General features: G+C 35.3%; 1 pseudogene; it reads left to right on the forward strand.

Annotated features, from left to right (window-relative positions):
* The first annotated feature begins 6,301 nt into the window (after positions 1-6,301).
* Positions 6,302-6,716, forward strand: LOC122750547 (annotated as a pseudogene).
* The last annotated feature ends 7,834 nt before the right edge of the window (positions 6,717-14,550 follow it).

A 14,550-nucleotide genomic window follows, 5' to 3' on the forward strand; every position in this document is an offset into this window, starting at 1 on the left:
TTTTAAGCAACAGATTGTAGTATGTTCCACCCTCAAGCCAATCTGTTACTTTTTTATTTCATTGGATTTTTTAATCCATTCACATTTAATTTTTTTAAAAAATAAATTTGTATCTCCCCAATCTGTTTTTTTCAAGTTACTCGTTTTCTTCTTTTATGCCATAATCATAGAATTAGATTTCCTCAGTGACTTCATTTGAATTTTTTTTAAGGTTTTCCTGTTCCCACTGGATCTCTTCTACCTACCCTTATCCGCTCTTCTTGTTTAATATTCCTTTCTCTTTGGAGATTTGTTTATTAGTTCCTTTTTCTCTCCTGCTTTTATCTGGATACAAAATCTTGCCCTTCCCTTTTTTTCTCTCAGTTTGGCAAGTATAGTCCCCCTTCCACTCCTTCCTTCCAACTAATCCTGCAAATCAGGAAAAAATTTTTTTAATTGCATTTGTTGCTTCCCTTTCAAAAAAGAATTTCTTTCACTCTCATCATGATCCATCCTTTCTTTCTATCTACTCTAGGACCTTATTCTCTGATTCATGACCCCTATAATTATTTATTCTCTTTTTCTCCATATTTTGCATGCACTTAAAGCTTCCAGGAATCCATTCTAGGTTCTCCTTTCTCAACGCCTTCTGTCACTACTTTGTAGGGCTTGTCTAATTGATTCCCCCTTTTCCTTGTGTTTCCCTGCCAGAAATTGTCAATTGTTAGGGGCAGCTAGGTTGCACAGTGGATAAAGCACTGGTCCTAGATTCAGGAAGACCTGAGTTCAAATCTGGCCTCAGACACTTAACACTTACTAGCTGTGTGTGACCCTGGGCAAGTCACTTAACCCTCATTGCCCTGCAAAAACAAAAACAAAAATAAACAGAAAATGTCAATTGTTGCACGTGTCAAAGAGAACACTTCAAAGCAAAAGGGGATTTTTTCAAGCACCAAACCCTCCACATCAAATACAATGTAAGGTCCCCATCTCTCTTAACAGACCCCCTCCAACTACCAAAGGAAGGTCTCCTTTTATTCCTCCTTTTTATTTATGCTCCAGAAGGCACTTCTGTTTCTGAGACCACAGAGATTACCTTCCCTTCACAAACAGCTTTTTGTGAACCTGGTATATACCATATTCCATTCTATCACCCCTTTCCCTTCCCCTTTTCATTGATTCTTCCATGTCATAATGTACTTCTGGCCATAATGACCCATTTTCACCTCTTCACTATTACCTCTACCAGATTAATACCTTCATCCCTTGTTTCATTATACACATTTAGAAAGAAAGAAAAAAGTTTCCTACTGTTATGGGCCCAGGGCACCCCAGAATTTCTCTGGGGCACATCAAATAACCTCCTTCAGAAATTAATCCAAAGGATAGATACACCTGAAGAGATAAGTGGAACCAGATCATACTGAGCTGGCTTCTGGACCTCCACCCTTCATTCTAGTCTCCCTCAACCCAGGGGAGATAAGTTTGGGTGTGTCTGCTTCCTTTGTGTCCTGAGAAGATAGCTTGTGAGAGATCTGCAGCCACCCCTCACCTAATTCCTCCAGCCACCACCAGTGGGGGCTGGTCCTCCTTCACTAAAGGAACTTTCCACAGTCAGATAGTCATCCCCATCAGTCCTCTATAAAAGTACCTGCCAGTCTCCTGCTTGAGGAGATTGGTATCTCAGAGCCACACTCTATGCCATGCCTTTTCCCCATGAGAAATCCAAGGACTTCTTTCATGGTTTCCCTTCCCCTTCCTCTAAATAAACTGCCATCTTATTCTAATTGCTTTTGTGTGGAAGAGGGTGTAATTCTTTAAAGAGGAATTTCTAAGGAACCCAAACCCCTATCCCCTCCCCAAACTCCCTACCCTACTTTCCCCATGACACTACCGTGTCTGTTACCATATTGCTGTTGTTGTACTTGACTGGTGTGTTTATTCATTCTTGCATTTCTTTGGTTTGTGATGTTTGAGTAGCAAATAATCTCTTCAGTTATGTTATTTTTTTCTAAAAATGTTTCAAACTCATTATTAAATGCACATTTTTTCCATTTATGGTTAAATTCAGATTTATGGTATAAGACACTCTTGGTTTTTATGTGAGCTCCACTGCTTTTCAGAACATATTATTAAATTCCCTCCTCCTGTTTTTCTAGTTGTTGCAGAGTACCTTTGCATTTTTTATTCTCCTTTCCTTTGTATTTCAAAGGCATTCTCCTGATGGTTTGCAGAACTTGTTGCTTCTGAATTGAATTGTTAAATGTATTCAGTATGTGCACCATTGAGTTTTCTTCTGAAGGAAATCTGTGAATTCTTTTGGGCTTTCATATTCTAGATTCAGAAGCTCTTGGCAGTTCTTTTCTATTGATTTCTTTAATTATAATAATAAGATTTTTATTCTTCTATGTTCTATAAAATAATGCCTGTTATGTTGTTCCTTTGCATCTTGTCTTCAAGATCATTATGTTTTGCTGCTCCTATAGTGAATATATTTTCTTTTAGCTTAGTTTTTTTTCACTTCTCTTTTTCTAAATTGTCTTTCACTTCTGTATATTTACATTCTGATTTTCCTATTATCCCTTTTCTTTCTCAGGTGAGACTTGCTATTACAGATTCCAGTTTTTCTATTTGGTTCTCCCCCCCCCCTTTTTTTTCTTATTCTGCTCAGATTGTATTAGGCCCTCATAGTTCTCATATCTCTTTTGAGCCACTCAGGGACACTGTATTGTGATTTCAGGTTCTCCTTTAATTCCAGAGGGCTCTCTGATTCATCAAATGTTAGTCATTTCCCTTTGTTTGTGGTATCTATTTCTAGATGCTTGAACTCATTTATACACCTGTTGATACTGTTTTTTCCTGTTGATTTATATATTTTATATTCAGGGTCTTTGGGTTTCCTTCTTCCTTGATAGTTGATAATTTCAGTCTTTTTTCTTCCTTGTCTTCATTATGACTAACTTTTTGACCACTAACACACACACACACACACACACACACACACATACACAAACACACACACACACACACACACACACACACACAGGTCTATCCTGGTGTTTTGTCCCACTCTTCCTTAGATCTTTGGACAGGCACTGTCAGTTTGGAGCTTTTATGCAGTGCTGCTATAGGATTGTCTGTCTACTCTCCAGGCTGTGCTTTAGTTACAGATTTATCTTCCTGAGCTTAAAAGGTGCAGAGTTTTGCAGTTATACTATAACAGGGTTCTGTCCACCAACTGGCCCATTTCTGTACCCTGGATCCAGGGTCTCCATTGCACTGGAAAAAGGTATCAGGTAGACAAAGTCTGGAGTGGATTTTGTTGTAAACCTATGTTCTGTCTTTTGGTCTGCTAGTTCATCTCAGGATATGTGTGTGTGGGGATACTGAGTGAGTTCAAGGTCAGCAAGTGTCACTTCATGCTTTTTTCTTCTTCTTTTGGATTCAGACTGTACTAGACCATGAACACAGCTGAAGTTGATATATCTTGGGTGTAACATTTTTTAGAGTTGTTAGAGAGGTCGTTGGGATCAAGGGAAAAAAAAATAGATGTCTTGTCCACCATCTTGTTTCTTGTGTAACCTACAAGTCAAAAAAGGTAACCAAATTACAAAAAAGAGATATTGATAGCAAAATAATGATTCATCATTTTATATCTTTCAGAACTAGATAGATCCAAAAGAAAACAAAGAGAAAATTATAGTTCTATAAAGACTTTTATGAGAAAAAAATATATTAGCCCCAAAGTGAATCTCAAGTATAAATATTATATTATGCTCTTAAACTTACACATCACAAAATTAATCACATATCATGACATAAAAAATACAGACAAAATTCATAAAATTATAGATAAATTCAAAAAGGCAGAAATATTATCTTTATCTTATTTAGAAAATAATGGAGTAAAATAACAATTAAGGAAAGAAAAATGATAAAACAAAACAAACCTAAATTTACACTGAGTAATAAAACTCAAAATAATGAGTGAACACAAAAGTAGCTGAAAGGAAAAAAGAAGTATTTCCTTTACCAAAAAGGTTTTTGTTTTGTTTTGTTTTGTGTGGGGCAATGAGGGTTAAGTGACTTGCCCAGAGTCACACAGCTAGTAAGTGTCAAGTGTCTGAGGCCAGATTTGAACTCAGGTCCTCCTGAATTCAGGGCCGGTGCTTTATCCAGTGTGCCACCTAGCTGCCCTCCTTTACCAAAAATGATAAACATGAGACACATATTAAAATATATAAAAGCTAACTTCTTATATAATTTTCATCTTTTAAAGTATACAGTAATTAAGTAGAAAATGAGAATAAATTGAAAGTTCAACTTAAAATATCACTACTAAATAAAAATCACCACATAAGCAGAAATAAAGATTGTTTTAAATTAAAAGATTTAGTAACAAAAATTGAAAATAAAAGTTTATTAGTTAAAAAGGAGATCTAGATTGCTCAAAAATCATGCATACAACCTACTTTGATTAAAAAAAGAAAACATGAAATTATTAAATATTAACATGGTAAATTCTCAAAAATAAAGAAATAAAATTTCTAATTAAAAGTTATTCAACAAAATTCTCTGCTATGCCAATGACATTAAGAATTTTTAAAGGTTCATATCAACAATGTAAAATTTAATAAAGCAGAAAGTGGTCATCTTTAACAAGTTCAGGTAGAGAAATCGAGAAAAAGAACATGGTTCAGATAGATTTGCAGGAGAATTCAGTCAAACATTTACAAAAATTAATGACCTTGCCTCCTTTGAGTTCCAAACCTATGATTTTCATATACACCATAAATTATACTCAATAATATGAAACAATTATGGTTCTGTTACCCAAACCGGGAAAGGATAAAGGAGAGAGATTTAATTATACATCATTAGCACTACTGAGGGCAGTTAGGTAGCTTACTGGATAGAGTATTGCATCTAAAGTTAGGATGATTCATTTTCCAAATCTTGCTTAAGACAGTTGCTAGGTGTGTGACCCTGGTGAAATCCTTTAACTCTGTTTACCTCAGTTTCCTTATCTGTAAAAGAACTAGAAAAGGAAATGACAAACCATTTCATTGTCTTTGCAAAAATAATGTAGTCATGAACAGTTGAATATGACTGAAAAATTACTAAACAACAAAAATAACAAATGAACATTTATGTAAATATTTTATTAAAAATGTTAGCAAATAAATTAGAGCTATAAATGCAATAATTTTTTTATTATAGCTAAGTTCAATTTTGAGTGGGGATATATGATGAATATACTTTAGGAAAATTATTAGCATAATTAATCATATGAACAACAAATTATGATTGAATAAAAACCTATTTATGAAGTACTTGCTGGGAATAAGCATCATACTACATTGGGGAAATACATAGTTTTAAGTGACATTTTTAACCTCTAGGGAGTAGCGACACCTGATGAAATATATCATTGCATCATGTTAAAAAAATCTGAAAAGCTTAGGCATGGAAGAGACATTATGATATACGATATGATATATGTGTATGGTATGATATATGTTTGATATCAGGTGCAATTTACCTAACCCTTAGATCTCATATTATTTGGTATTGAGAAATGTTAGAAGAATCCCCAGTAAATTCATGAATAAGCAAGTATGCTTATTTTCCATTATTATTTGACATAGTCCTTAAAATTCTAACTATAGAAATAAGATAAGGGAAAGAAATTAATATTTGCAGAGAGGAGGCAAAATCATCCCTATTTGCAGATGATTTGCCTTATTTGAAAACCCTGGAGAGTCAGTGAAGAAATTAATTGAGATGATTAATTGCTTCAGTAAACTAGTAATATGTAAAAATGAAATCTGTAAGTACTTTAGCAAAGTACCCTGTGTATTACAAACAAACAAAAGGAAGATATTTTATAATGGAAAAAAATTCCAAAGCTCTTTTCAGTACCCTCGTTTCTTTTTACTGTTCTATTTCACTTAGTGATCTCATCAGCTACTATGGATTCACCTATCATTTCTATGCAGTTGATTATCACTTTTATTTGTTCAAATCCAATGTTTTTCCTATACTCTAGTCTCTCTTCTCAGCTACTTATTGGGTATCTTAAACTAGATGTCTTCCAGGCATCTTAAACTCAGCTTGTTTAAAGCTGAATTTGTTATCTTTTCCTCTAAACTAATCCCTCTTCCTAACTTTCCTATTACTGTCAAGGACACAACAATCCTGCTGAACAATGCAAAAGGAGAACAATATCCTGTGGCTGTACCATAGGGGCTTCAACACCCTCCTCCCCACCCTCCCCCACCCCCCAGGCTGTGACTCAGGGAGGGGAGTGCTGCCTGCTGGGAAGATGCCTAAAAAGAAGCAGGAGAAGGAAAATCTGTGCATGGCTCAGGAGGTAGATGGGCTGGGGGAGAAGCAGTCCCTGTGCAGGTGAAACCTAGAGGAACTGAACGTCTGCCTTCTCAGAGAGGACCTGAGCCCAGAAGCCAGGAGAGCTTTGGCGAAGGTGTGTGATCCTGGTAAAATCCTTTAACTCTGTTTACCTCAGTTTCCTTATCTGTAAAAGAACTAGAAAAGGAAATGACAACCCGAGAAGCAAAGCCTACAGCTATGAAAGGGAGTTGAAGTCCCTGCGGGGAAAGAATCGTAAAAACACTTTGCTGTCTGTGGCAATCTTCTTGCTCCTTCTTCTTGCCTATACCTACTGGACTATGTGTGTGACCCTACTGATCTCTGACCCAAACCACAAGGAACCATGATGCTTTTGAAGAAAACTGAACTAGGACAATGAAAGTTGATCCCTCTTTCTGGACTCTACTTGCTGCCTCCCGAAGATGCCTGCCTGCCTACCTGGACACTAACAAGAAGGGAGGGCAGGGGCTTTACCCAAGATTCCTGTGCCAAGTCTTGTACTCAACCCTCCTGACTAACAGGGCCTGGACATCATCAGGGAAATGGTGCTAGTTGCTCCCAGGGATAATGGCAAAGAAAGAAAATACAGAGGGGTAAAAAAAAAAGGATGACAATCCTTCTAACAACCAAGGTATTGCCCTCAACTCCTATAATCTCACCCAAAATCCAATCAGTAGCTAAATCCTGTCTTTTCTTGCTTGATAACATCTCTTTTATATATCCCATGATGACATTGATCCTCTTCAAAAACAAAGGACAGGGGGGGCAGCTAGGTGGCACAGTGGGTACAGCCCTGGCCCTGGATTCAGGAGGTCCCGGGTTCAAATACGGCCTCAGACACTTGACACTTACTAGCTGTGTGACTCTGGGCAAGTCACTTAAACCTCATTGCCCTGAAAAAAAAAACCCAAAGGACAAATATACATACATAAATATGTATATGTATGTGTTTGTGTGTGTGTGTGTGTGCGTGTGTGTATGTATGTATTATCCCTTTTTCTACTTTGAAATGTCACTTCCCTGATGCAGGCCTTTATCACCTCACACCTAGACTATTGCTATAGTCTACTTGTTGGTGTTACTGCCTCAAGTCTCTCCCCTCTCCATTCCATCAACTTAGATTTCAGATTCATCTTAAATTTCAAATGTGATTATGCTATCCTCAAAACATTCCTGTTATGTCCATGATCAATTATTGTAAAATCCTCTTTATGGCTTTTGAAGTCCTTCATTATCTAATCCCTTCCTACCTTTCCAGTCTTCTTATATCTTCCTTCCCACTCCCAGAATCTCTATATATTCTTTAATAAAGTGACATTGGCCTTCATGATGTTCTATTCAATTCCTAACTCTGGGCATTTTTTCATTGCCTGTGTCTTGTGCCTATAACTAACTCTCTCTCTCTCTCCCTCCCTCCCTCCCTCCCTCCCCCTCCCCTCATTTCTTCCTCCTGGCTTCCCTGCCTTCCCAATACTCAGCTAGAGTCCCACCTGGTGCAACAAACTTTAATCAATTCTCATTACTTAATTAATCATCATTAATCTTAATATCTTCCCTCTAATTTATTTCATGTGTTCATGTACAGTCATTTATGTGTTGTCTTCTTCATTAAACAGTGAGCTGTTTGAGAGCAAGGACTTTCACCTCTTTTCTTTGTGTCCTAAGCACATGGCACCATGCCTCACGCAAAGTCAGCGATTAATAAATACTTGTTGACTTGACTCTACTTGAGGAATAAAGTCTCCTTTTATGAGACAAATATTATCTTAATACTTAAATTATTGAAGGATAAAGCAAAAACTATGGAATATCATCATTATGTAATATAGATTATTTTTTTAAAATTCTATCAAAGAGACTATAAAAATTCTTCCAAGAAATTAAGAATCATGACACAATTATATTTATACCAGAAAGGTAAGGATGGTTTGCTCTTCAAAAAAATCAGGAAAAAAAGTCAAAATAATTCCATTTAAAAGAAAAACATACAAAATCACTTGATTATTTCAATATATGAAGAAAAAGATTTTAACAAAATACAATAAATATTTATGCTAAAAGAAATCTACTGTGGTAGGATAGCAGTTTCCTTATGCATCTCCTCTTTGCCTGACACAGATTTCTGTCTACAAACAACCCTCATGCAACTTTCTTTAGCCCCAACTTCCCTAGAGGCATCCCTGGTGAAGTTCCCTCCCCCCACCCAAACTGATTGTACCCAAGTCTCCTAACACAACATTCTAGCCAAAGTACAATAAAAAGCAAGCGATATGGACTCCAGGGTTGGTGGGTGTCCTAGACCACTCCAGTCTAATTGCTATGAGTCATTGACTAGGAATCTTTCAAGCGTGATGAGACAGGCTATGTCCAGGTAAGCTAAGTACTACAAATAGTTTTTTTCTATTTTTTCTTGTCATTAATCTTTGACATTTTAAGGCAAAGTAAAACTCCTTCTTGGCCAGCTAGGTGGCACAGTAGATAGAGTGCTAGGCCTGGTGTCAGAAAGACCTGTGTTCAAATCTAGCCCAGTCTCTTAGTTGTCCTGGGCAAGCCCCTTAACCCTGTTTGGCTCAGTTTCTCATCTATAAAATTAGCTAGATAAGGAAATGACAAACCACTCTAGTAGCTTTACCAAGAAAAACTCAAGTGGGATCACAAACAGTAAGTCATGAATGAACAACAAACTTCATTCTTTGTTAAATATTCAGTGACTCACTAATGCCTCATTTTGTCCCCAAATTAAACCTGAATTAAAAGAACACTGATAGTAGAATTGTGCCTTCAAAACCTACAAAGTAGGGGTGATTTTAGTATCATAAAAAGCATTTATCCAAAATAAAAAGTAAACATCACATGCTATGTAGATACATTAAATATTTTCCCAATAAATACAGTAGAAAAGCAAGGATTCAAAGTCCATGGTGCTAACCATTACACAGCAAGGCAATGATCTAATATAATACTGAAGGATTTATGAAGATTGCAGCCCATCTGCAGAGAAAGAACTGATAGTATCTGGAAACACATCTACATTTTTTTTTCTTTTCCTCTTTGACAATTTCTTAATCTGAAGTTTTTTTTTTTTAATATTTTCACTCACAACTAGCTAATATGGGAATTTTTCCATGACTACTCATATATAACTTAAAAAAAGTAAAATTTGAAAACAATTTGGAATTGTTTGGGATTGAAATCCAAAGTAGAATTTTGAGGCAAAAAAAAAAAAAAGAAAGAAAGAAAAGCAAGGATTTCTTTTGTTCTCCTTATTACTCATGAACTTCTAGAAATATTAGCAATAATAATCAGAAAAAAGAAAAAGGAAGGATGTGTTTACCAAAAAAATCCTAGGAAATCAGCAAAGATAACATATGCAACAATAGCTTCAGTTAAGTTGCAGACTACAAATTATACATGCAAAAATAAATAATACATCTATATAGTAACAATAAAAGTAGTATATGAGCTCCCTGAACATAAGTACTTTATTTCTTTGACACATGGCAGAGTGCTTTGCACATAGTAGGTACTTAATACATGTTTTCCATTCAATTAAAATAACAAAACACATAAAGTATTTGAAGATCATCTAACAAAAAAGGAAAAAAAATGTTTTATGTATTACATTAAAAATGCTCATGTGTAGGTCATACCAATATAAGAAAACTAGTAATATCAGCAAAGGTAATTTATAATTTAATGCTATATAAATAAAACTGGCATGCATATATATATGTATACACACACACACACACACACACACATATATATATAGTATTCAATGGAACAATAACAAAATCATTTGAAGAAGCATTATCTTAAATAGAAAGGAAATCATGAAACAGGTAAGAATGAATAGGAAATAGCACTCAGACATATGGACATGTACATGTGCATGTGCATATGCATGTGCATGTATATGTATGTGTACGTATAACCTTTAGGTAATAAAGCAAGTTGTATAGATTAATTGAACAGAATATAGAGAAGAGAATAAAACAATTTGCTTTAATAACCCAAAATTTGTTTAAACTCCAAACCATAAACGATCTCAGGAAAAATTCCCTATTTGATAAAATAAAATAAAATAAAATAAAATAAAATAAAATAAAAATACTGGTAAACTTGAAAGCACCTAGGACAAAATTAGGCTTTAGATCAATATTCAATGCTTTGTTTTACAATAATATCAAATGGATACATGACATCAAGAATTAGAAGAAAAAAAGAACATTGATCTTTTATAGCTATGGGAAGGAGTAATACATTTCTAATCAAAGGGATAGAGGCAATAACAAAAGATAAACATAGATAACTATAATTATATTTTTAAAAATCAATCAATAAATATTTATAATGTACCTACTATGCCAGGCTCTGTGTTAAGTGCTGGGGATGAAAAAAAAGAGACAAAAGATTGTCCCTATACTCAAAGAGCTTACAATCTAATGAGATAACATGCAATTAAATATAGACAAAGAAGCTATGTGTAAAATAGACTGTCCCTCACCTCACAGCATAGTTAAGTACATAATCAGTATGTAGAAAGAGTCAGAGGTGGAAGGAGGTGGTAGTAGAAGGCAGTAACCTGGGGAAAGATGGTATCATTAGGAGTGTCTCATTTGGCACTGGTACATTAGAAGAACAGAGGCATGTCTCACAGTCATGAGTTTAGAAGATTAATCAGAAAAGAAACATGCCCTGCAGGTATCAACACACAAGGGCAAGGCCCTATCAACTTATTCTAATCACAATTCATGGTAAAGTCCTTCCCTGGCACAAAGAAGAAAAATTGAATACATTGAAGTTCCAAACCTTCCTTTTTTGTCTCTAATTTAAAGTATTCATGAAACAAAATCTATACTGAATAAAGAGACATTTCAATTGCTTTAGAGCAAAAGCAGAAAAACAGAATGACACTTTAGGAAGGCAAAATGTATATTAAATAATTTTAAGAATTTCTAGTAATGTGAGCTAGTCTCCTAAGAGCCTGTTAGGAACCCCAGTACTCCTTAGCAATTTAAATGAAAATTTTCTGTAAGGTAAACAATCATATGCATGTATTAAATGAAAATTATATTTTTGGTGATGGATATTGTGAGTGAGCAAAGATTGTGAAGTTAGAAGAAAAATAAACTGTTATTATCTTTCAGATTTATTTACTTATTTTTGACTGGACCTGTGATTTCCTAGGACTAAGTAATTTGTAATGAAGAACCTCATTCCACCAAATTAGATAGCTACAACTTAAAAGTCTTAGTGAGCTGCCTGGGGCACAGATGGAGTTAATTGAATTCTCTAGGCTGACACACCAGTGTCAGAGTAGGCCTCAACAGGAGGTGTTCTCAATTCTGAGACCTGGTCTCTATTCACTAGGCCAAGCTTCTTTACAGATTTATAGCTTGCTTTAAATTTGCAAATTTTATATTTTAACTCTTTCTGAGTTACTATATAGTTTAAAGAATCCATACTAATGTTTCTAATAATGTTGGTTGGAATATATTTTCCTCATGTCAGAGATTTTCAACTTTTCTTGCTCTAGAGCTAGCACTTGAATTTAAATAAATGTAATTTATAGAAAAAGTTGTATTTTTTTCTATGTATTTTATACACAGACAATGGATTTTTATTTTTCAATATAGCTTTATATTTAGTATACCTTTAATTTCATTAGTTTTGGAAACTTCCTACACCAGTACCGATTAGCAACTCTTTTATAACTTCTGCTCTGTAGTATGACCTGTCCATTGTTATACAAGCAGAACTTGCATTCTTGAATCTATCTCCTAGGCTCTTCTTCCTCCCCTTGTAATGGATTCCACAGTAAAAGTAGAAAAAAGTACTTTAAAAATTCCCTAATAATCTCTTATGAAGCTTATTCAAAACATGCATTTTTATCTCCTTTGTCAGCCATCACTAGACAAGGTGAAAATTTCTATGAAGAGTTTTAATCTCCTTCCACTATCCCCAGAGTTACTGTTGGGTGAAGTCCAGGGTTATTTCCCAGCCTTCCTTTCCTTCAGCAAATAGTGAAGTGGAAGGAAAGGGCAAAACAACACCTGTCACAAACTGACAACCCTCAAAAGAACCGAACTTGTCTTTTAAGGTTTTTCTGAGGTTCCAAGGAACCAAACTTGGTTCTAAGAAAAGGAGTCTTTTTTTTTTTTAATTTCTTAACATCATAGGGGAGCATGCCATTCATTTTGAATCTCTTGTCTGTCAAAACCCTTTAGTAAGATGAAGTCTCAGGCCTGCTAATTATGTCATAATGAATGATATTACCAGATTGTCAATGAATTAAGTTATGATTTGATGGTCATTCAAACTCTTCTTGAGAGACCTATCATCTAAAGTCCTTTTCAAGTCACACTCTAGCTCCCAAGTAGAACAGTAATTTTTTGAGACCCCAAAACATTCTGAGGACTACAACAGGTATAATGAAGTGAATTGTAATTGAAGCATCGGACACAGACCTAAACTATAAGAATGAGACAAATCAACACACATGAAATATAAATCCAAAAACTATGAATACATGTGTGTATGCTATCCAGTTCAGGGATTGTAAGGGGCTAAAATTCTAGCTAGTCTGTCTAATATCTAATGAGTGGTTGCCAATAAATTATAAGCTTTAGCAAGAGTTAGACTTTTAAGCATTTATTAAGGAGAATAAGAATTTGATGAAGAGAGAGAGAAAAGCCTAGATTCATCTATCTATCAAAGGGAGAGCGCATTTCTTGCTTCACTCTCCACCAGCATCTTGACGAAAGAAAGCGAGAGCGCCAGCCTCGCCCCCTCTCCCTCCCATAAGCAAATGTCACTTCCTGACACCAAAGAGCCACATGTCTTGCCCTCAGATGCCTTCTCCTCATGGCAGAGCCCTCCCACAGTAAATCTCCAGCAGGTGGCGTCATTCCAATCGTTACAGGATTTAGCGGGACTCAAATGAGACAATGACTATACAACACTTTGCAATATTTAAAGAACTATATAAATGCCAGTATTTATTAATATAATCCTATAGTCAGTAGGCCTCTGGTCTGATTAGGACTTCATTTCCTGAGTATTTTACTGCTTGAACCTCTGGCTGAACTGAAGCAATGTTTATAGAGAAATATGGGGGTATATTGGTAACATCAGAAGCTGGAGGGAAGAAACAGATTCACAAATTTTAACTTTAATATGCATTATTAACCTTTTCTTCAATCTAGATAATAAAAAAATAACTCAAGCCCTGATTTGTGATGGTTACTAATTTATAATGTTAAATCCTCAAAAAATCTGCAAGAATAGAATTGTAATAATCAACTCTTCTAAGCCAAGTTATACCTGGACCCAACTACACATGTTCTGAGAAAATTGCTTGGTTACTAGATGCAAATGGAAACAGGTAGATTTAACCAAGTAAGGCTTCTAAGGAGTTGAATCCTATTTTAATGGAGGTAATAAATGGTTTAGTAGATGCAATAAGAGGTAGGAGGGATGAGGACAGTGAACAATATCTATTTTAATAGCACATCAAGAATAGAGGTATGTGGGACAGCTAGGTGGTGCAGTGGATAGAGCTCCGGCCCTGGAGTCAGGAGTACCTGAGTTCAAATCTGGCCTCAGACACTTAACACTTATGAGCTGTGTGACCCTGGGCAAGTCACTTAACCCCAATTGCCTCACTAAAAAAAAAAAAAAAAGAATAGAGGTATGAGTAACACTAAATTATCAGATTTATGAAAGTTTCAATATATAAATACTAAATAATGCTAAATACATAATACTAAAAACTAAAGACATCACCTCACCAACAAAGGTCCATTTAGTCAAAGCTTCCCCCACACACACCAGTAATGATGTATGGCTCTGAAAATTGTAATATAAAGGAAACTGAGTGCTACAAAATCAACACTTTCAAATTGTGGTCGTGGAGAAGATTTTTGAGTCTTGTGGACAGCAAGGAGATCTAATCAGCCAATATTTAAAGAAATTAACTCAGAATATTCACTAGAATTTCAAATACTGAAGCTGAAGAATAATGCTTTTGGCCACCAAATAGGACTTATTGAAAAAGATCCTGATTTTGGGAAAGAATGAAAGCAAAAGGAAAAGGGGATGCAGAGGGTGAGATGGATAGATAGTATCATAGAAGAAGTAAACAAAAACTTGGACAAACTTTGAGAAAGTGTAGAGTAG

The sequence above is a fragment of the Dromiciops gliroides genome, chromosome 1, assembly GCF_019393635.1.
Source record: "Dromiciops gliroides isolate mDroGli1 chromosome 1, mDroGli1.pri, whole genome shotgun sequence".
Lineage (NCBI taxonomy): Eukaryota > Metazoa > Chordata > Mammalia > Microbiotheria > Microbiotheriidae > Dromiciops > Dromiciops gliroides.